This window comes from Palaemon carinicauda, unplaced genomic scaffold (assembly GCF_036898095.1).
Source record: "Palaemon carinicauda isolate YSFRI2023 unplaced genomic scaffold, ASM3689809v2 scaffold348, whole genome shotgun sequence".
NCBI classification, from domain to species: Eukaryota; Metazoa; Arthropoda; class Malacostraca; order Decapoda; family Palaemonidae; genus Palaemon; species Palaemon carinicauda.
Genome location: NW_027171162.1, coordinates 140,001 through 165,213, shown reverse-complemented (window position 1 = coordinate 165,213; position 25,213 = coordinate 140,001). Strand labels below are relative to the sequence as shown.

The 25,213-nt window shown below is 39.1% G+C and overlaps 1 long non-coding RNA gene across 2 annotated transcripts in view; it reads left to right on the top strand.

Annotated features, from left to right (window-relative positions):
• The first annotated feature begins 4,470 nt into the window (after positions 1-4,470).
• The window catches only part of LOC137636653 (uncharacterized), a 55,445-nt gene continuing 34,702 nt past the window's right edge, over positions 4,471-25,213 (top strand). The window contains exons 1-3 of one of the 2 annotated variants that reach the window (XR_011043178.1): positions 4,491-4,578; positions 8,292-8,440; positions 10,285-10,368. This is a non-coding gene — a long non-coding RNA (uncharacterized lncRNA). Of the gene's footprint in view, positions 4,579-8,291; positions 8,441-10,284; positions 10,369-25,213 lie in introns of both variants that reach the window. The other variant, XR_011043177.1, reaches the window with a different exon arrangement.

Sequence of the window (25,213 nt, the reverse complement as noted above, 5' to 3'; positions counted from 1 at the left end):
TTTTCTCCACCAAATCGCCAGTCCATTATCATAAGCTTTGCGTCTTTTGTTCATTAATTTCAAAATCCTTGTCATCATCATCCAGGGTTTATTGCTATTGCATATTCGTCGTGTTTTCTCGGGAAAACATCTCTCTCGTGTTGTTTGTTCAGTAACCGTATTGACATTTCTGCGACTTCATCTGCGTGCTCTCTCTCTCTCTCTCTCTCTCTCTCTCTCTCTCTCTCTCTCTCTCTCTCTCTCTCTCTCTCTCTCTCTCTCTCTCAATCCCTTTAAAAGTATAGGGAACTAGTGTATAAGGAGATAGATAGATAGATAGACAGATATTAACATCTCGTTCCCTTTACGTATGTAAGAGGAATTCCATGATAACGCAAGACTGTCCACAAAATTTACCGGTGCACATTATCAAAGGTCATCAAAATTGGATTTCTATATTCTAAGCATTGCTATACAATATGACTTTTAATAAAAATTTAGTACAACTTCTACCTTTTCTGAATCCTGCTGGTTCATTTCTCAGTTTTTCATTAATCTTTCTCTCTAGTCTCTTTAGAACAAGCATACTATATATTTCCATGACAACTGACGTAAGCGTGATGCCTCTGCAATTATTGTATTCAGTCAGGTCTGCTTTTTTTTTTTGCCATTTTCACCAACACTCTTAACTCCCATTCATCAGGATTTGCCTCTTCATGCCACATTCTACAAAATAATCTTAAGTATTCTGAGAGTCACTTCATTTTCGGCCAATATCATCTCAGCAGTTATTCCATCATTCCATCATATCCTGGGGCTTTCTATCTCCAGTTTTTTTTTTTTTTTTTTTTCTTTTTTTTTAGCTTCGAATTCAAACACTTCAGGTATATCAATCAACTTACTCCCTTCGTATCTCTTGTTCATGACCTCACTAAAGTGTTCCATCTAACGTTGTCTTTCTTAATCATCTGTTATAACAGATCCCTCTCTCTTTTTAACGGGCATTTGCCCTTTCTTTGCCCTCGTCGAGAACTCATTAATAATTCCATGAACGATTCTTACACCATAGCCACTCCCTGAATTCATAGCTTTGTCAGCCTTACCAGTTTTCCTGTCAGAGTATTCTCTCCAGCCATTCCTGGGTTTTCTATTGACTTCATTATCAATACTGGAATGCTTGGCATGTTCTACCTTGTAATTTTCATCACTTCCTCGAAAGCTTTCAATTTCTTAGTCTTTTTCATAGTAACCCACTATTTGATATCCATGGTTTTCTCCTTGTAACTGCAGGTCTCAAACCTTCACTACCAAATGACTGATGTGTTATTAATATCACACCATTCTTCGATATGTTTATGTACTATGGCAAACAATATAATTATCGTTATTCAATATCATATAAACCTATCATCCCAGTACAAAAAAATCCTGATGTTTTTACTATATACTCGTTTCCAGTTACTCTATTGGGAAATTAAATTAACTCATATGAATTTCTAGACTTATATGAAGACAGCAACCAATTTCCTCCATCTAGGACTTTCTTTCAAATCCAGTCAGTTTTTTCAACGAGTGCACACATATCCAGGTCATATTTTACGAGACCTGCCAAAGGCTGCTCTAATTTTCCATTCTAATTAAATGTCACAGTTTCCATAAAGTTAAGCTTACTCTGGATTTAAGCTTTCTTATTCACACCCTTCTCCCACCTAAGGAGTGCAGGGGACTAAGGGGCATTTCTATCATCTGTCCCTCAGCCTTGCTTTAAACCTTTTTGAGAGATGTCTTTACGAGTAAAGAACGAAGTGTATATGTATAAATATATTTATATATATATATAATATATACATAAATATATTTATATAATGTATAATATATATATATATATATATATATATATATTTATATATAATATATATAAATATATTTATAGATATATTATATGCAAATATATATATATATATATATATATATATATATATATATATATATATATATATATATACATAAATATATTTATACATATGCATATATATATATATATATATATATATATATATATATATATATATATACAGTATATATATATACTCTGTATATATATATATATATATATATATATATATATATATATATATATATATATATATAATATACATACATATATATAATATATATATATATATATATATATATATATACACACACATAATGTGTAGTGTTACTCTACTGGTAACAATGCTGAATCTGTCCACTAATTAGATTTGGTACATAAGAGAAAAACTAAAGGTAAACCAACTTTCTTTTTATTTGAAAAAAACAGAACGAATAACTAAAAAGAAACAAACGGTTCAACTAAAAGATTAAAGTAATTATAAAAAAAAAAACTTCCGGAGCAAATTAAGACTTATTTTGAGATAGAGATTAAGCCTTTACAGTTACACAGACGGTGAATCTACTCTTAAAACAAATTCCAACTTTAAGATTAATCTATACCCCAGCAGGAATAACTAAAACTATAACAGTTCAACCAATTATAAATTTTCATGAAAATGCATAATGGGAAACAAAAAAGACTAACGTTAAGAGATTATTCATAGCATCCCTCCCCTTGATAGGGGACAGAACATTGTAGATCCAATTAACAAAATATGTTACACTAGAAATTTTATAAACAAAAATATACAATGTCAGCAAAAAAAAAAAGTTAAAATGACAACTACATTCCTTTTCAAGTTGGGATGTACTGCAATATTGGAGATTTAAAATTTACAAAGTTAAACTTTTATGGTAGGAAGTTTTATCACCTGTAATCTCAGTAGCCATGTTTAACTTTCTGAATTTTCAACAATCTTCCCTATAGAATTTCTTTAGGATATTCACTGCACCATAGGAACTGAGGAGGCTTCAGTTTATTTTAAGAAAAAGAAACTTTATAAATCAAGTCACTAGTCCAAGCCAAACTGCTCCTTCAGCCACATCATAAGCATCTACTTTGTTAACAAACAGCTTGTCAAATTCAGGTTCCTTCAACACTCATGTAAGCTTTGATAGCATCGAAGCCACGTTGACTGTCTGTTCACTTAGGACAGACCATAGCTGTGATGAGATTAATCAAAAGTTCAGAGGTACAGCAACTACATAAATGTTCGGACAGAACTTCTGATAAAATCCAGCCACACCAATAAAACTTTTCCGTCTTGTTCATAGGAGTACGCAGTTTTGATGAATGTAAAGTTAGTATCCTTTGATACAATCATTAAGCTCCCAGCATCCAAGCTACAAGCCTTTTCCATGGGTAGTTTTTTTTTATGCCAGATCGACCGTCTGTCTTTTTCTAAGGCTGAAGGAAAAGGGCCTTCAAGATCTTAAAAGTCTACCACAAAGTTTAGTCTTAACGTATTGATCCTTGCTCTAAAAATATCACTGTAGCAATTGTGTTAGCGTAAATTTCTTCTTTAATTTCTTTCTTCCACTCTCTATATATTGCTAAGCTCACTTTACTTTTTATTTCTTTCTTCTTTTCAGTATCCTACTTTCTGGTTTCTGATTTCATTTCTGTCTTGGTCATTCTTTTTACCTTCCTTATGTCTAGACTTTATATATATATATATATATATATATATATATATATATATATATATATATATATATATATATATATATATATATATATATATATATATATATATATAGCATTGCTTTACCGAACAATATGAACAAAATGCATTCAAGTTTTCTAGCTTAAAATCCAAAGAGAGTATCAGTAATTGACAAAATTGGTTATAATTATATCATTTTGGTGATAATTTAGGAAATATAGATTTTATTATGTTTTTTTAAAGTTTGAATAATCCCCAGAAAGGCAAAATTTGCTATAATTATTTTTTAAATATGGTTTTACCAATGTATGTCTAAAGAATATACAGTCGTGCATTAGGGCTGTCAATGAAAGTAAATATATTCTTTATTACATACATCTTAGATCAGTTTTATTATATTGGACACATTTTACGTAATATATAATCATTAAATATAATAGATAAGTCGTTTTTTCATAAAAGATAAATGTAAGGTTACATAAAACAATTGGGTAATCAATTTTGTAGTCTGCTAACAATATTCATAACTTATATTGTGTTTTAGGTTAAATATATATATTTACAGTAGTGAATATTCATTAATAATTAACTAAATTCAACTTAATTACTATGAAATGCCTTTTTTATAACTTAAAATGTTATAAACAAAGAAATTTGTTGTTATAATAAGCAAAGAGGATTTGAATCATCAGGAGGCCATTTTATAAGACTTTCGTGCTACGTCCTCAACTGAATATAGAAACTATAAATTATAATTTCAGACGAGCTATATAGTTTATAATATTCGGAAAACAAATCTATATTAATTTTAGAGTTATTTTATATAATTTATAGGAGTTTATTACGTATTTAAAATAATTTTTAAACATTAATATATCCTTTCACGTATTATTGGAACATCTTCAGAGGGGGCGAACCCGGCAAAGTTTGTTGTCATTGTGTTGAAGGCGAATTCTGTCTTCTATTTTCGGTGTTTTTTCTCCTAAATTAACCTGATGTAAGTTATTTCACATGTTGGTGCGGTGTCTACATTCATTTTATGTTAATTAAATTGTACATTTAATCGGGAAACGTGTAATATACTGCATGAAAATAGCGTAATTCTCCAATCCAAATGGCTGCCATACACAGTTCATATTTCGAATAAACTAGATTGTGTGGACCATAGATTGCGGAGCTTAATTAGACGCCTTAGTAATTATTATTTATAGATTCAATTTTGCATCAAAACACATTTTAGGCCATATTTGATCGAAATTTATAACGTTATCCAATGATTAATGCTCTGATAGTACCCCAATACTACGATCTTTCTTGGCCTCCCACCCTGTGTTATCCAACGCATATATTTCGCATATATTTTTGTACAATTTATTACAGTAACATTACATTTCGATATTGAAAACGGCATTATTTTATTGTATTACAGGGTAAATTAGCTTAGGATCGATTTTCCCCTGGAAAAGCAACCCGGGCTGTTATTCCCCAAGGTGGAGTTTCAGCCCTAAGATATTTCCCCACCCCCACCCTAGGCCACTTCCCCACCCTCTGTTACAGAGAAACTATTTTGATGAATTAAATAATCAATGGTAAGTTTGACGAAATATTAGGAATAAATATATATATATATATTCAAATAAGCCATATATATTTCAGATATATTAATGTCTGGATTCTCTTAACGACCTCGGGATCAGAGCCCCAGGCGAAATCACACAAAGACAAGAGCTTGCCGACCAGGGTTCGATTCCCGGCCGGAGCCAAGCTCTTGTCTTTGTGTGATTTCGCCTGGGGCTCTGATCCCGAGGTCGTTAAGAGAATCCAGACATTAATATATCTAGAATATATATGGCTCATTTGAATATGAAAAACACGTCAAAATGTGCAAAATTTATCATTATTATATATATATAATATATATATATATATATATATATATATATATATATATATATATATATATATATATATATATATATATATATATATACATATACATATACATATATACAATGTAACGCAACGGTACGATGCCATTCCTAACGTTAGCAATGCTGCGATAATATGAAACGTGTATTTTAAAGCATTTTACCATATACCCTTTTCACAAAATATAAAAAGGTACAAAAAGGTACAGAACCTAACAAACCCACCTAACCTAACCTAGAAGTTCCCAGGTCACAACCCCTAGCCGAGGCAAGCCACTAGACCCCTTCCCAGGTCACAAACTTGGGTTAATGTCTAGGAGACGGCCGCATGAAGATATCAGTGATATTCAATTTATTTTTACTAGAATGTGTAGAAATGTATGTAAATAGTGGTATATGAGTGAGATAATTTAGTGAAATTCAATAATAGTCGAAATATCGACGATCAAACTCACGCTACTCTTGTCTTCCTCCCAGATTTTTTCTAAGTCTGTTGTTATTGTTGACTGTGTCTTGTTTTTAGCTCAAATGAGCCCTGTAACTACTATAACCCGCAGTAAAACTAGTTCACTATGACGTCTTCACGTTTGGCCAATCACAGTGCGACAATACATTTTCTTACCCAGCCATTTCATTTCGTTCTTAGACATGGAGGCCGTAGCAAGCACGTCATCTGATATTGCACAAGAAGTTGAAATTCCAGTTTCTTGTGCTGACTGTTTCTTAAGTTACGGTGAATTTGTTTTAGCCTATTTGGGGAATATCGAAAAACTAGTGGATTTGTGCCAGAGACAATTTAATTTTACAAAATAAAAATTGTCCACATTGTCACGAAGTGTGTAGGGTTGATTACAAGAAACATAGTTTTAGGTGTGATAAATCTTACATTACGAAAGGACGTAGACGTAAGCGTTGTTCTTATAAAGTGTCTTTGTTTGTGGGTACCTGGTTCTCCAAAGGAAAACTGGACATTGAAACTAATTTAAAATTTAGTTTTGTGGGTTCAAAACTGGTTTTGCTACGAAGTGGCCATTTCTGAATTAAAATTAAATAAAGATACTGTATGCGATTGGTCGTCATTTTGCAGGGAAGTTGTAATTAATTGGGTATTTCGGCGCAGTAAGAAAATTGGCGGCAACAATTGCACAGTGGAAATTGACGAGTCAAAATTCGGCAAACGGAAATATAACGTTGACCGAGTAATAGACGGCCCGTGGGTATTTGGTGGTATTTGCCGCGAATCACGAGTTTTTTCTGGTCCCCGTGGAAACCCGGGATCGTGACACCCTGCTCTCGCTGATTAAGGAGAGGATCGAGCCAGGCACAACCATAATTTCTGACTGTTGGCGAGCATATACAGTAACTGTCTGGCAGAGGAAGGTTTGGTAAAATTACAGTTTCAACCATTATGGGGAAACTGGAATAAAAATATATTTGTTGCATCAGAAATAGTGTAGCTTCAACGGATTTAACGTTTATTTTGACCGCAAGCCATCCGATTTAGAGATTTACTATGTAATTGGAGTTAAAACAAGTTTTTCCGTGTTTTTATTGTTTTTGTTTCATATGTTGTAATGCAGAAAGACCCTACTTCATCCCAACAATTATGGGGGACACCAGGTGGGAACCGGGGTTTTGGGTGGGGGGGCGTCAAATTATATTTGCAATAAATGAATACTTATCCTTCCACCACCCCTCCCCTTATACCCCTACCTAGTCCTACGGGTGGGGGGGGCTTCGCCCCCCCCTGCGACTCCCCCTTAAGGCCACAGTGATTTTCAGGGCACTACTGAACCTAATAAACCCACCTAACCTAGCCTAGGGGCCCTGTACCCCTACCTAGGCCTACCGGTGGGGCTCCGCCCCCCTGCGACCCTCACTTAAGGCCACAGTGATTTTCGGGACACTACCGAACCTAATACAACCACCTAACCTAGGGACCTGTACCCCTACCTAGGCCTAGCCCCTGCGACCCCCCCCCCCCCCCCCCTTACAGCCACTACCTAACACATCCATCAAACCAAATCCAAAGTAATGGTACTGCTGTATACATCATTATACTATCACCATTATAATATACTCTATAAATTAATGAAGCTTACCTTAAACTGTTGATTCATAAAGATGTGCTGGTGCTTTGGGGAAAACGTGAAGCCGTTGCGAAGGTTCCTTGACATGCAGGACAATTTTTATTTTGTAAAATTAAATTGTCTCTGGCACAAATCCACTAGTTTTTCAATATTCCCTGAATAAGTTACAACAAATTCATTGTAAGTTAGGAAACAGTCAGGACAAGAAGATGGAATTTCAACTTCTATTGCAACATGAGATGACGTGCTTGCTATGGCCTCCATGTCTAAGAACGAAATGAAATGCCTGGGTAAGATAATGTATTGTCGCGCTATGATTGGCCAAACATGTATGACGTCATAGTGGATAGGCAATGTGATTGGCCAAATGTGTAAGACTTCATAGTGAACTAGTTTGTCTGCGGATTATAGTGCTTACAGGGTTCATTTGAGCAAAACCTAGACACAGTCAACAATAACAACAGACAGAAAAAATCTGGGAGGAAGACATGAGTAGCGTGAGTTTGATCGTCGATATATAAAGAACTAGGCATTTGCGACAGATAATATTATACAGAAATAGTACAAAAGACTTGCTTTACTCGGGAAAAATATTAATATAATAGATTTCCCATAATGGTTGAAACTGTAATCATACCGAAGGTTTTAAGCATTTGACTGTTAACCACAGCCTTCACTTTGTTGATCCCCAGACACAGGCTCATACCAATACTGTGGAGAGGAAGTGGCGGGACGTGAAGAATTTAGTGCCGAAATTTGGTAGGGGGAAAAAACACTTCGTCGGGTACCTGGCCACTTCCTACTTCACGTTGCATGCATCTTTATCAACCAACAGTTTAAGGTAAGCTTAATTAATTTATGGAGTATATTATAATGGTGATAGTATAACGATGTATACAGCAGTACCATCACTTTGGATTTGGTTTGATGGATGTGTTAGGTAGTGGCCTTAAGGGGGGGGGGAGGGGGCAGAAGGTCCCCCCCCCCGGTAGGCCTAGGTAGGGGTACAGGGCCCCTAGGTTAGGTTAGATAGGTGTCTTGGGTTCGGTGGTGCCCTGAAAATCACTGTGGCCTTAAGGGGGGGGTCGCAGGGCGGGCGGAGTAGGGGTACACGGCCCCCAGGGTAGGTTAGGTGGTTGTATTAGGTTCGGTAGTGCCCCGAAAAATCACTTTTCTCATCCTCTCCCCACCCAAAAACCCTGCTTCCCACTGGGGTCCCCCATAATTGTAGTAGTAGGTTTATGCTTACATTTTGTGTGTAAGAGTTAAGTCTGTTTCTTTTTTATTCATTTCCTCATCTGGTGGTTTTTTGCCGTTTTTCGTCGTTGATACTTGAAAAACGGGTGCGGCCTTCTCCTAGACATTTACCCAAACTTGTACTGGCAAGAGGTAATGTCGAACTGCGCACTCTTAAAATCATTAAAATTAAAGAAATTAATTACCTACTTTTACGACCGGGCGTAATGGTCTGTTCCCCCCCCCCCCCCCGTTCGAAATAATGGTAACCTCCACCAAGCAAAGGGGGAATCTTGGACCAGAGGGAGGGATATTATCCTGGGCCATATTTTCCCCTTGGGGAAAAACAGTCCATTACACCTGTAATATTTCGGTTGAATCCCACCCGGCGCCATTACTGCTTATCAGTACATAGGGTATCATTTCGAACAGAAAATATATGTTTTCCTGTAGTAAATAACATGATTTAACCGAATTTGACCTTCATTTTAACCGCGAACAAACAGAACAACCAGTTCGACTAACTTCAAGCAGCCGAACTGGGTGTTGTTGTTGTTGCGGTTGAAATTAAGGTGAAAACCGGTTAAATCACTTTATTCACTAGAGGAAAACATGTTTTCTGTCAAAATGTTTAAATATAATGGGACTTGTTCCGAGCTCACCAGAAAACAAAAATAACAAGAACGTATGGTATCATTTCGAACAGAAAATATATGTTTTGCTGTAGTAAATAACATGATTTAACCGAATTTGACCTTCATTTTAACCGCAAACAAGCAGAACAAATAGTTCGACTAACTTCAAGTAGCCGAACTGGTTGTTGTTGTTGTTGCGGTTGAAATTAAGGTGAAAACCGGTTAAATCACTTTATTTACTAGAGGAAAGCATGTTTTCTGTCAAAATGTTTAAATATAATGGGACTTGTTCCGAGCTCACCAGAAAACAAAAACACCAAGAACGTATGTACTGGCAAGCGGTAATGTTGAGCTGCCCACACTAACATTAGCCGTGTCATTCGCATTTAATTCTAGTATAACCCTTTTACCCCCAGGCTCTTTGGAAATTTCCAACCCTTAACCCCCTAGGGGTTATTTTTTTCCCAGCACATTTTGCAGTATATATTTTTTTAAGTTGCTCTAACAGCCTTAATTTTTGTCATAGAGAGGTCAGGTTGGTCTCATTCTCTTGGAAAATGCCTGAATTTTTTCAAAAAATTATCAAAAATATGAAAATAAAAAAATTTATAGCATTTTTTTGCAAGGACGTACTGGTACGTCCATGGCAGTAAAGGGATGGGTTTTTTGAAACGTACCAGTACGTCCTTTTGGGGGTAAAAGGGTTATTAGTGATGAAATAGCAATTAATAGACTTTGTCATTCCAATGTTCTCGTCGATATAACTACTCAAAAGGATTTAAGAATCTTTAAATAACAGGTTCATATTTTTCAGGTTCGATTTATGCCAGGGGGACGAGGCTGACACGGGAAGGGGGCTGATACCGTGAGGAGGCTGGCACAGGAGAATTTAAAAAAGGTACGTCTGATCTCTACCAGCCCAAAAAAAAGGTGACTAGTAAATCCCTCCATGATAATATTTACAGGTGACTGGTACCACAAGCCAACCCCTACCCAAGCTATGGGTAAGGTTGCCACCTCGCTCCAAAAGTCTAATTGGCGGCTACCTTTCAACTTTGCCAAAAGCTATATCTATATATAAATAACTACAGGTTTGTATTAGGGAAAAATACAAGTTATTTACGAATGTCATTTGTTTCGTAACTGGAATACAAACCACGCTATTTATTTGGAGTTATACTTCCAGCGGAGCTGAAATGACGAGCCATTAAAATTTAGCGAGGGTTAACTACCCACACCACTAGTTATCAGGGGTTAGGGGTGGTAGCTTGGTACCACTCCCACTCACACACTGGTGATTTAGCTCACTTTTGGCTCGGATGGAGAGCGGTTGTTTCCGCTCTTCCTCCTCACCTATTCTGGACTGACATTAATTTTTTCTTTTAACTTCCTTTTCCTTATAGATATAGATATATATATATATATATATATATATATATATATATATATATATATATATATATATAGATGTAGATATAGATAGATATACAGATACTGTGTGTGTGTGTATATATATATATATATATATATATATATATATATATATTATATATATATATATATATATATATATATATATATATATATATATATATATATATATATATATGTATATATATATTTTTTATATATATATATTTTATATATATATATATATATATATATATATATATATATATATATATATATATATATATATATATATATATATATATATATATAGTATATATATATGTATATATATATATATATATATATATATATATATATATATATATATATATATATGATAAAACATTCTTATTATTTATGTATACAGTATATATATGTATTAAAATGTTGTTAGTTTCCTTTTCAGTGTTTGCGCTATACTGTACGTGTGCTACATATACGACAGGTTCTCAAGACTTGCGCAAGGCCAGGGAACCTTCCCTTCCAACCTGTCCCCCCTTGTCCATCGGTCTTCCCGTCAGCAAATAATTACCGTTGGCTCGGCTGCCGCCGCAGGGGAATTGTCATCGTTTGGACCCTCCTCGTTCAACTGTTCGTGTCTTCGCCTTTCCCTCTTTCTACGGGAAACATGGATTACTGAGCGAAGAAAGTGTTTCCTCTCAGAGATTGACTACGGTCTTTCTCTTCTCAAGACCGTTCACCTTTCATGGACCTCTGACAGTCTACTAACGGGGGGAGCACCTTTCCCGTTCGCGGGTTAGGTTGCACTCCCGATAGTTTGTCTCATTTATTTAAGTGAAATTATAATTTTTTAATTTTAACTTTTCAGCTTCTTCTCCGTGTGGAACACTTCTCTTCGGAGGATAAGTGGTTTTCCCTATTAGTGAATATTTTTCAGCTGATTCAAATAATTGTAATTCTTGTTTTATTACAGTTTCTCTCTGCCAAAAGCTATATCTATATATATAAATAACTACAGGTTTGAATTAGTTAGAGAAAAATACAAATTATTTATGAATGTCATTTGTTTCGTAACTGGAATACAATCCACGCTATTAATTTGGAGTTATACTCTCGGCGGAGCTGAAATGACGAGCCATTAAAATTTAGCGAGGCTTAACTACCCACACCACTAGTTAGCGGGGGTTAGGAGTGGTAGCTTGCTACCACTCCCACTCACACACTGGTGATTTAGCTCACTTTTGGCTCGGATGGAGAGCGGTTGTTTCCGCTCTTCCTCCTTGCCTATTCTGGACTGCCATTAATTTTTTTTCTTTTAACTTAATTTTCCTTATATACAGTATACTATATATATATATATATATATATATATATATATATATATATATATATATATGTATATATATATATACATACAATAAAACATTCTTATTGGTTATATATATAGATATGTATTGAAATGTTGTAAGTTTCCTTTTCAGTGTTTGTGCTATACATGTGATACATATACGACAGGTTCTCAAGACACTTGTGCAAGGCCAGGGAACCTTCCCTTCCAACCTCTGCCCACTTGTCCATCGGTCTTCCCGTCGGCATATAACTACCGTTGGCTCGGCTTCCGCCGCAGGGGAATAGTCATCGTTTGGACCCTCCTTGTTCAACTGATGTTGTCTTCGCCTGAGGATAAGTGGTTCTCCCTCTTAGTGAATATTTTTTAGGTGATTTAAATAATTGTAATTCTTGTTTTATTACAGCTTCTCTCTGCTAAAAGCTCTATCTTTATAGAAATAACTACAGGTTTGTATTAGTTAGGGAAAAATTCAAATTATTTACGAATGTCATTTGTTTCGTAACTGGAATGCAAACCACGCTATCTATTTGGAGTTATACTTTCGGCGGAGCTGAAATGACGAGCCATTAAAATTTAGCGAGGGTTAACTACCCACACCACTAGTTAGCGGGGGTTAGGGGTGGTAGCTTGCTACCACTCCCACTCACACACTGGTGTTTTAGCTCACTTTTGGCTCGGATGGAAAGCGGTTGTTTCCGCTCTTCCTCCTCGCCTATTCTGGACTGCCTTTAATTTTTTCTTTTAACTTAATTTTTATATATATAAATATGATAAAATATTCTTATTGTTTATGTATATATATATATCTATTGAAATGTTGTAAGTTTCCTTTTCAGTTTTTGTGCTTTACGTGTGATACATATACGACAGGTTTTCAACCTTCCCTTCCAACCTCTCCCCCCTTTTCCATCGGTGTTCCCGTCGGCATATAACTACCGTTGGCTCGGCTGCCGCCGCAGAGGAATCGCCATCGTTTGGACCGTCCTCGTTCATCTGTTGTCTTCGCCTTTCCCTCTTTCTATGGGAAACATGGATTACTGAGCGAAGAGAGAGTGTCCTCTCAGAGATTGACTACGGTCTTTCTCTTCTCAAGACCGTTCACCTTTCTTGGACCTCCGACAGTCTACTAACGGGGGGAGCACCTTTCCCGTTCGCGGGTTAGGTTGCGCTTCCGATAGTTTTCGTCAGTTATTTAAGTGAAATTATAATTGTTTTTAATTTTAACTTTTCAGCTTCTGCTCCGTGGGGAACACTTCCCTCCTGAGGATAAGTGGTTCTCTCTATTAGTGATTATTTTTCAGCTGATTTAAATAATTGTAATTCTTGTTTTATTACAGGTTCTCTCCACCAAAAGCTATTGTCATTTGTTTCGTAACTTGAATACAAACCACGCTATTTATTTGGAGTTATACTTTCGGCGGAGCTGAAATGACGAGCCATTAAAATTTAGCGAGGGTTAACTACCCACACCACTAGTTAGCGGGGCTTAGGGGTGGTAGCTTGCTACCACTCCCACTCACACTGGTGATTTAGCTCACTTTTGGCTCGGATGGAGAGCGGTTGTTTCTGCTCTTCCTCCTCGCCTATTCTGGACTGCCATTAATTTATTTTAACTTGTTTTTCTTTATATATATATATATATATATATATATATGTGTATATATATATATATATATATATATATATATATATATATATATATATATATATATATAATAAAACATTCTTATTGTTTGTGTATAATTATATATATTGAAATGTTGTAAGTTTCCTTTTCAGTGTTTGTGCTATACGTGTGATACATATACGACAGGTTCTCAAGACTCTTGCGCAAGGCCAGGGAACCTTCCCTTCCAACCTCTCCCCTCTTGTCCATCGGTCTTCCCGTCAGCATATAAGTACCGTTGGCTCGGCTGCAGCCGCAGGAGAATCGTCATCGTGTGGACCCTCTTCGTTCAACTGATGTTGTCTTCGCCTGAGGATAAGTGGTTCTCCCTATTAAGTGAATATTTTTTAGGTGATTTAAATAATTGTAATTCTTCTTTCATTACAGGTTCTCTCCGCCAAAAGCTATATCTATATATAAATAACTACAGGTTTATATTAGTAATGGAAAAATACAAATTATTTACGAATGGCATTTGTTTTGTAACTGGAATACAAACCACGCTATTTATTTGGAGTTATACTTTCGGCGGAGCTGGAATGACGAGCCATTAAAATTTAGCGAGGGTTAATTACCCACACCACTAGTTAGCTGGGGTTAGGGGTGGTAGCTTGCTACCACTCCCACTCTCACACTGGTGATTTAGCTCACTTTTGGCTCGGATGGAGAGCGGTTGTTTCCGCTCTTCCTCCTCGCCTATTCTGAACTGCCATCAATTTTTTCTTAACTTGCTTTTTCTTATATATATATATATATATATATATATATATATATATATATATATATATATATATATATATATATATATATATAATAAAACATTCCTATTGTTTATGTAAATTTATATGTATTGAAATGTTGTAAGTTTCCGTTTCAGTGTTTGTGCTTTCGTCGTCGTCGGCGCCCACTCGTGTCCGAGTATTGGGTTCTGTCGTTAGCCATCAGCCTCCTATCTATGGGGTGGGTGCTTATGCCTGATGTGGCTGTTAAGTCCTAGTGTGTGGTGGAAGAGTCGCGGACAGTGTTCACAAGGGAGGGTAGGTGGTGGGCGGGGCTGTTCTAATCGCTCTCTCCTTATTCTCCTCCTAGCCTCCTCATTTTGTCTCCTCCTCTCCTCGAAGTCCACGGTGCCTTGGTGTACTGTACTCCTCCAGGTTTTCCTGTCCCTGGCTGTTTCTTCCCATGAGGAAGGATCGATGTCAGTTAGAGCCAGGGTGCGCTTTAGTTGATCTTTATAGCGCATTTTCGGGGCTCCTCGTGGTCTCCCTCTTAATGAGAGAATGCCTTGATGAAGTCATTAAGCTTCAGCACGGCATTTAATTCCCGTGCTGAAACTTGGTGACGGGCAAGAGGGCTCTCGAACTTGGGGAAATTGCTCCCCCAGTTCGAATCTAAATTTCTCTCTTTTACCTTTTTCTTTTTCTCAATACTACTTCAACCTTATCCTAATTTCACAAAATTTCTTTAGTCTTGCTTTCCAAACTCTATGAGAAAAATTTCCCTCATTATATGTGTGTGTATATATTATGTACATATATATTTATTTATTTATTTATTTTTTTTTTTTTCTTTTCTCCTATGGCTTGGATGTTTTCACATCCATTGTAGCCCCGGCGGGGATGTTCATACATCCTTTATTGCTGCCTGCTTTGATGAGTGAGAGGAGGTATCGCGGTTGGGAGGTGTTTGCATTCAAAGCTATATATGAGAGTATTGGATGATTTCAGCCATCCCGCAGATGGTTTGGACCTTTTTGGCGGAACTATTCTCAAGTGTTGGGTCTTCGGAATCCAGGGGGATCCAATGCATGGGGTAGGACTCTCGGCTTTTGGCCGGAAGCCCGTCATTATAGATATGGGGAGGATGATTCCATAATTTCTTGGTCTCAGTCCTAACAGGCGGGTTCAGCTTACACCTGTGCCTCTATATCTGTTTTGATGCTATCCTTCGGGTAGGGTATGGAGTGGACCATCTGGGAAGTATACTCTCATTGTGCCGATAGTAGAGAGTGCAAATTTCCTTTCCGACGCGCGATGGCCTAACATTCTCGAGCAGGTACATCAAACTAACTCTTTTCCCTCTCTTTACTATTATGGATTCTTTAAGGAACGAACCCCCATCCCCTGGATACGCTGACTCTCCCCCGGCACTGTTGACGACCTCTGCTAATGTGATAAGGGATAGCTCTGTTGATGACCTCGGAACGGGAAAGGACCATTCTACTGATATTTCTAAATCGAGTAATTTGGGTAACACGAGGAAACTTCGAATCCTCCATGTTACACAAATTTCAATAGAAACAAATTATGATGATCTATGTAAAGCATTTGAATGCTATGGATGCATAAAAGAAATAAGGATGAAACTTGAAGCTGAAACTTGGGATTCATGGATATCTTATAGTAGTTATGACGAAGCATTTAGTGCAATAAGTAATTTGAATAATATTAAAATTAATAACTTGAATGTCGCGGCTGCTCTCTGCGATAAGGTACCAAAAGATTTAGATGTGTACAGGCCTGCCGATTGGTTGGAAAAAGGCACAGATTTAGTCATGCCCTCCCAGAGAAATCCAAAACCACCGATGTGGCTTATAGCTGAATCAAAGGGGGTTACAGGGAATTATTTTAAAATATGCAAATTGATTCAGAAAAAAGTAGGAACTATTGCACCAGGCGATATATCTCGTTTCGGAAAAAATAGTTTCCTTATCCATGCCAAATCCAGTACACAGTCGGTAATATTGTCCAATATGAAAATAAATAATGATGACATTAAGTTAGATGTCAAACCCCACCTAAATTTTAGCTACGGAAGGGGCGTAGTTTTTAACAGAGACCTATATGATTTTACAGAGGAGGAAATACTGGCCATGTGTCCATTAAATGTTTGGAAAGTTCATAAAGTCCCAGGTACATCAATGATAATCCTTACGTTCCAGGATGCTGATGTACCTTTTCATATTATTATCGAGAACGAAAGGATTAAAGTAAGACCCTTCAAGCAGAAGCCATTGCAATGCTTTAATTGTTTTAAATTTGGGCACCCGTCCAAAGTTTGCAAAAATGAGAAGATGTGTGGTATTTGCTCCAAATCTTACCATGGAGAGTGTGCACTTGGAGCCAGGTGTTTAAATTGCAGCTCGAATCACAAATCCACAGACAAGATTTGCGAGCTATATAAGTTGGAGGAAGCTGCCCTCAACAAATCAAACTTAGAACACATAAGTGTGACCCATGCCAAAAGACTATTAAATAAATCAAATACATATGCTAAGGCATTAAAATCAAACAAACCTAGCACTGCCAATAGCTCAAAAAAAAGTATACTATCTGACAAAATGTCAAATAACGAGGTAACCTTATCACCTCCTGAGGCTTTACCACGGTGTATTAACACTAGGTCATTGCCCATTGCTGTACAGCCTTCAGCCGCCATTACAAAAAGTAATACAAACCTCTCTCAGGCCATGTCCTTGCCTGATCTGATGGAGGTTCCACTTAAGACTAACTTACCTGATGCACCTGTTGTGGGAAAGGTGCAAAAACCTCGAATCCCACCATCTATTAATCGCAAAAGAGAGAGACCTCCATCTCTCTCTCCACCCTCCATTAGAAACGTTAAGGTTATGACATCAAATAAATTTGATGTTTTGTCTGTTGATGTTTCTAATGAACCAGAAGATGGACTGAATAAATCAGAAATTCAAGTTGAGGTCCACCATCCACCTCAACAAATAGATAAAAAGAATACAAAGAAAAACACCGTTAAACCCAACATAACAAGACCACCTCTGAAGAAACATACTGGTAATAATGTTACATTAAAAACTGCTAATGGGAAGACCTCATCCAAGATGTCTTCCAGAAATAATCCATAGTTTTCTCCTCCATTTTGCAATGGAACTGTCAGGGTTTGAGGGCGAAATATGAAGAACTTAAGCTCCTAATTCATGAGCATTCCCCCATAATTGTATGTCTACAGGAAAGTATGCTTGATTCTAACACTCCTAGTCCTCGAGAGTATGTTAGCTATAGAACACCATATAATCAACAAGCAGGGAGCCATGGCGGAAGTCTCATGTACATTCGTCGAGATGTTCCCCAAATACCCATGTCTATACGTACAACCCTGCAGGCAGTTGTTGTACAAATTGATATAGGGAGAAAATATACAATATGCTCTCTGTTCTTACCTCCAAATGATAATATTTTATATGATGATTTAGCAGAGGTCATTCAACAACTCCCTCAACCTTTTCTCTTACTGGGAGATATGAATGGTAGACATCCTTTATGGGGTGATGTTTTGGCCAACACAAGGGGCAATATTATCTCATCAATTGTGGAGAATGAGGATGTGGGACTCCTTAATACAGGAGAGCCCACACACTTCCATGTTCAGACAGGTACTTTGTCATGCATTGACCTTTCAATTGCAAGCTCTAACTGCCTTCTTGATTTTGATTGGAGGACATTAGATGATTGGCATACTAGTGATCATGCACCAATCATTATAAACACCAACAAGGGTCCGCCTTTGCAAAGATCGCCACGTTGGAATCTAGACAAGGCAGACTGGGTTAAATTTTGTGAGCTAAGTGAAATCGAAGGGAGAGCAGAACAGTTTGAAAGTGTTGATGATGCCATAGACCTACTGAATGGAACTCTTCATACAGCAGGAGTCAATTCAATTCCCAAAACAACAGGGTTATTCAAACAACGACCAGTCCCGTGGTGGTCCTCAGAACTAACTGCACTCCACAGAGCCACAAGAAGATCTCTAACACGATTGCGTAGACGCAGAACTGATGAGAATTTAATAATGTACAAGAAATGTAGAGCACAGTTCCGTCGTGCCATGAAAGAAGCAAGGCGCCAGTCATGGATGTCTTTTGTTTCCTCTATTAACAGTAGAACACCACCATCTTCTGTGTGGAGGAAAGTAAAAAAGATAGCTGGCAAATTCACCCCCAACCCACCACCAGTGTTGAAGGTGAATGGCCAGTATGTAACTGAAGCAAATGAAGTTAGCAATGCCCTGGCTAATCATTTTTCAAATGTATCCAGCAAGTGTGAAGGAGCCCCTGGTCACCAGTATAGGAGCACTGAAGAAAAGAAAATTTTAAATTTTGCAACAAGAAGGGAAGAGTCGTATAATTCTCCTTTCACTGAAAGAGAATTTGATTCCGCACTTGCTCATTGCAACGATACAGCCCCTGGACCCGATGGAATTCCATATGCAATGATTAAACATGTACATTTTAATACAAAGCTATTTATTTTAAGCATTATTAATAGAATATGGCATGATCATAACTACCCAAGTGTTTGGGAACTAGCCATTATTTTAGCCTTTTTAAAACCTGGTAAAGACAAGTTTTTAGCAGCAAACTATCGTCCTATTGCATTGACATCTTGTTTATGTAAAATCATGGAGAAGATGGTCAATGCAAGGCTGATGTGGTACCTTGAAAAGAAAGGTATTTTATCACCGATTCAATGTGGATTCCGAAAAATGCACTCAACGACTGATGTGTTGATACGACTAGAGTCATCTATTTGTGAAGCCTTTGCTTCCAAACAGCACCATGTTACAGTATTTTTTGACCTTGAAAAGGCATATGATACCACATGGAGATATGGTATTCTTAAAACCATTCATGAATTGGGATTGAGAGGAGAGCTGCCACTATTTATTCAGGCATTTCTTTCACGTAGAGTTTTTCAAGTGAGAGTGGGGGAAACTCTATCAGAGAGTAAGTGCCAGGAAGAAGGAGTTCCTCAGGGTAGTGTGCTGAGTGTAACCCTTTTTGCACTAGCAATTAATGGGATATCCTCAGCCATTCCCCAGGATGTTCTCTCAACACTATTTGTGGATGATCTCTCAATATCATTTGCTGGCACTAGAATGGCAATGGTTGAGAGAAAAATCCAACTCTCTATTGATAAAATTATCCAGTGGGCTGACATGAATGGATTTAAGTTCTCGACAAGTAAAACTACCATTGTCCATTTTTGTCGTATCCGGGGAGTACATCCAGACCCGGATATATACATTAAAGGTCAACGGATACCATGTGTATCGGAAACCAAATTTTTAGGTTTGATATTTGACTGTAGACTTACATGGGTTTCTCACCTAAAAGCGCTAAAAGCTAAATGTGTTGAAGCTCTGAATATCTTAAAAGTATTGTCCCATACATCATGGGGGGCAGACCGCAATACTATTTTAAAATTATACAAGGCCTTGATTTTTTCCAAAATTAGTTATGGTTGTGAGGTATATTCTTCAGCCACCCCAAGCCGGTTAAAAATATTAGACTCGATACATCATGCAGGTATTAGATTATCTACTGGAGCTTTTAAAACCTCGCCTATCCCAAGTCTCCTTGTTGATGCTGGAGAGTTACCTCTAGACCTTTACCGAATGTCTTCCATTCTTCGGTATTGGTTTAGATTGCAAAGACTCCCTAGCTCTCTAGCCTTTCAGACTGCAAGCCTTGTAAGACACGCATCATACTTTGAGTTGCACCCAAAATCTCCTCAACCTTATGGCTTTCGGGTGAAACGATTTTTAAATAGTCTGGATATAATTAGAAATAAGGTACTTCCATTCAAGGTATCATCAACGCCTCCATGGAAATTACCTGACATATCTTTTTGTAAATACTTTATTGGAGTTAAGAAGAATATGACTGACTTAGAATCCAGGTCTCTTTTTATGGAACATGTCGAAGAACATAGGGGATCGACTTTTATATATACTGATGGCTCCAAATCTGATGCTGGCGTTGGATTTGGAGTACATAGTAATGATTTTAATTGTAGAGGTGCACTTCCTCTAACAGCTTCCATATTTACTGCCGAACTGTATGGCATATTAACCGCTATTGAGAAAATAGCTTTGGAAAAGGAGGGTAATTTTACAATTTTTAGTGATGCAAGGAGTGTTCTTCAAGCTTTAGAAGTTTTTAATTCTAGTAACTCTCTAGTTTTAAAGATTTTAGAATGGCTTTTTATTATTGGACGGAAAGGTATAACTGTTCGATTTTGTTGGGTTCCAGCACATGTAGGTGTGTCTGGGAATGAGAAGGCAGATTTACTGGCGAAGAATGCGGCATCCGAGTTGCTACCAAGGAGGTATCCCATTCCATGTAACGATCTCCTACCTTACATCAAGAAATTGGTTTGTGATAAATGGCAACAGCACTGGGACAGTCAAGACGGCAATAAAATGAGGGAAGTAACAAATATCATATCACCTTGGAGGTATAACATGATTCCCCGAAAATGGGAGACGACTCTTTGTCGTCTCCGTATTGGTCACACACGGTTGACACACGAGTTTCTGCTGAAGGGCCAACACCAACCGTATTGCGAGGACTGCTTAGTACCTTTAACAGTCAGGCATTTGTTGACCGAATGCCCTAATTTTACTAACTTAAGAAATAGATATCTGTTTGAGGCTCGAGGTGAGGATGGCAGGTTTATCCTTGCCAAGATTCTTGGACATGATGTGTCTTACTATGCGAGCGGAATTTTTAGATTTATTTCAGAAGCAGGTCTTCTGAAAACTATTTAACTATTTTAATGACTTCTTAATTTTTATGGTTTTAATCGAATTCTCTTTTAATTTTCATATACAGTAAATGGTATCGGCGTCAATGACCTTAGATGTCAGGATGCCAGAAAACTTTCAATCAATCAATCAATCAATCCTCGTGGTCTGGTGCCCTGGGTCAGTTCTCCGTAGAATATTTTCTTTGGGAGCCTAGATGGCTCCATCCTATGCACGTGTCCTATCCAGCGGAGGCGGTGGTGGATGATGGTGGCCTCCACGCTGGACAGCGAGGCACGTTCTAAGAGTTCAATGTTGGTGGTGTGGCTCTCCCAGGGGATTTTCAAGATCTGCCTCAGTTTCATTTGTTGGAAGCGTTCTAGGTTTTTAAGATCGTTACTATATAGCGTCCATGTTTCACATGCATACATGAGCGTGGAGAGGACTACTGCCCTGAACACTATTATTTTGGTGGTCATTGTTAGTGCGTGGTTGTTAAATACACGGCGGTTGAGTTGGCCAAAGGCGGAGTGGGCTGCCCTGATCCTGTTCTCCACGTCCTTTTTGCTTGTGGGAGCTGATGTTAGGATGCTCCCTAGGTAGGAGATCTGGTCCACCTGTTCTAACGGTTGGTCATTCACTGTGGTATTGAAGTTGGGGAGCATCAGTCCTGGTGGATGTTGGACGAGGGTCTTGGTTTTGTCTGAGTTGACTTGCATCCCAAAGCGTTCGTAGGCAGAGTTGTATGCATCAGCTAACGACTGCAGGTCCTCTGCCGTCTGACCTGGGGTGGCATTGTCGTCAGCATACTGCAGTTCTCGCACTGCACACAAGGTGGTCTTGGTTCTGGCGCGGAGTCTAGCGAGGTTGAAAGCGCCTCCATCCATGCGGAAACGTAGGTCGACTGAGGGTGTGTCTGGGGGAATCTCGTTGAGCATTGCTGCGGTGTATAGCGAGAAACACGTCGGGGCCAGAACACAGCCCTGCTTCAGGCCGCCGTTGATGGGGAAAGGGTCTAAAAGAGAGTTCTGGTGGCAGACTCTCCCAACCATTCCGTCATGGAGGGCACGCACCAGCTTGACAAAATCGGGTGGGCAGCCATATCTTTTGAGGACAGCCCACATGGCAGGTCGAGGTACTTTGTCGAAGGCCTTTTTCAAATCCCAGAAGATGAACATTATGGGCTGTTGTTGTTCGAGGCTCTTCTCTTGTATTTGTCGCGCACAGAAGATCATGTCTATGGTCCCGCGGGAAGGTCGAAAGCCGCACTGGGACTCTGGCAAGACGTCTTCTGCGAGAATAAGGAGGCGGTCAAGGAGAATCCGAGCGAAAATCTTACTCGCGATGCTTAGTAGTGATATTCCCCGGTAGTTGTTACAGTTCTCCCTGTCTCCCTTCTTGAAGATGGTAGTGATGTTTGCATCGCGGAAGTCACTGGGGGGGGGTCTTGGTCTCCCATATTTTCAGTATAAGAAGCATCAAACGGTTCCTCAAGCCGGGGCCACCGTGAGTGAGGAGCTCCAACGGGATGTTGTCTGGCCCTGGGGCTTTGCCGGGCTTCATGCGCTGCAGGGCCTTGTTGAAGTCATGGATGGAGGGTGGTAGTGCCATCCAGTGACGGACGGGATGCTGCGGGGTCATTCGCAGGAGATCGTCTGGGGTGTCTGCTTGGTCATTGAGGAGGTTCTCAAAGTGAGACCTCCACCTGGCCAGGATGCCCTCGCTGTCGGTGATGGTCGTGGCCCCATCCGCGTCCTTCAGGCTGCCCACTGATGACCGTGTGGGACCGAATATTTCTTTTGTTGCTGCATAGAAGCTGCGCAGGTCACGTTGGTCAGCGAAACTCTGTATTTCTGCAGCTTTTCTTTGCCACCAGGTGTTCTGGGCTTCACGGATACCTCTTTGGCAACCAGCTTCAGCCACCTTGTGAGCACATTTGTTAGCTGCTGTTGGTTGGTTTTCCAAAGTCAGGCGTGCTTGTCGTTTGGTTTCAATGAGAAGAGAGATGGTAGCATCATTCTCATCAAACCAATCCTGCCGTTTCTTGGTGGTGAAGCCTAGTGTTTCCTCTGCGGCACGGGCCATGGCGTTTCTGAGGGTGGTCCAGTGGTGCTCGACAGTGGCCTGACCCATAGGGTCTGCGAGGTATTGTTCGCAGGCCTCCTTGTAGTTCTGTGCCACCTGTGGGTTGCGGAGCTTACTACAATCAAAGCGTTGGTGTGGTACGCTGTCAGGTGCCCTTCTGGGTGGTCGTAGGGTCGTCACGGAGAGTCGGGAGATGAGGAGTCTGTGGTCCGTCCAGCAGTTGTCCGCTCCGGGCATGGATCGGGTGATGCGGACGTCTCCTCGGTCTCTGGCTCTGGTCAGGACGTAGTCCAGGGTGTGCCAGTGTTTAGACCATGGATGTCTCCATGTGGTCTTTTGTCGCTTTGGTAACTGGAAGATGGTGTTGGTTACCACAAGTTGGTGTTCTGCACACAGACCCAGTAGGAGTTGGCCATTGGCGTTGCAATTTCCAATGCCATGGCGGCCGATGATTCCCTCCCACAGGCGATGGTCTTTGCCTACTCGGGCATTAAAGTCGCCAAGCACAACGAGCTTGTCATTGGCGGGCACTGCCTGGATGGTGCGGTCGAGCTGGGTGTAGAAGGCAGCTTTGTTAACATCGGTTGAGGTCATAGTCGGGGCGTAGACAGAGATCAGGGTGAGATGTCTGTCCCGCGTGATGGGGATGCGGACAGTCATCAGGCGCTCACTGATGGCCTTGGGAGCGAGGTTGTGCTGCTGCACTAGCTGGGAACGGATGGCGAAGCCGACACCGTGGATGCGAGGCTCCTCTAGGGCCTTGCCTTTCCAGAAGATGGTGTTGCCTGTTCCAGCTTCCCTGATGTTGCCCTCTTCGGGTAGTCTGGTCTCGCTAAGAGCCGCCACATCAACATTGAAACGGGCTAGTTCCTTGCAGACGAGGGCTGTACGTCGTTCCGGGCGGTTGGTGTTCGTCACGTCTTGAAGGGTGCGGATGTTCCACGCACCTAAGGTTAATATTTTTTTTTGTGCTTTACGTGTGATACATATACGACAGGTTCTCAAGACTCTTGTGCAAGGCCAGGGAACCTTCCCTTCCAACTTCTCCCCCCTTGTCCATCGGTCTTCCCGTCGGCATACAACTGCCGTTGGCTCGGCTGCCGCCGCAGGGGAATCGTCATCGTTTGGACCCTCCTCGTTCAACTGTTGTTGTCTTCGCCTTTCCCTCTTTCTACGGGAAACATGGCTTACTGAGCGAAGAGAGTGTTTCCTCTCAGAGATTGACTACGGTCTTTCTTTTTTCTAGACCGTTCACCTTTCATGGACCTCCGACAATCTACTAACGGGGGGAGCACCTTTCCCGTTCGTGGGTTAGGTTGCGCTTCCGATAGTTTTTCTGTTATTTAATTGAAATTATAATCGTTTTTATTTTTAACTTTTCAGCTTCTTCTCCGTATGGAACACATCCCTTCGGAGGATAAGTGGTTCACCCTATTAGTGAATATTTTTCAGCTGAATTAAATAATTGTAATTCTTGTTTTATTACAGATTCTCTTCTCCAAAAGCTATATCTATATATCAATAACTATAGGTTTGTATTAGTTAGGGAAAAATACTAATTATTTACGAATGTCATTTGTTTCGTAACTGGAATACAAACCACGCTATTTATTTGGAGTTATACTTTCGGCGGAGCTGAAATGACGAGCCATTAATATTTAGCGAGGG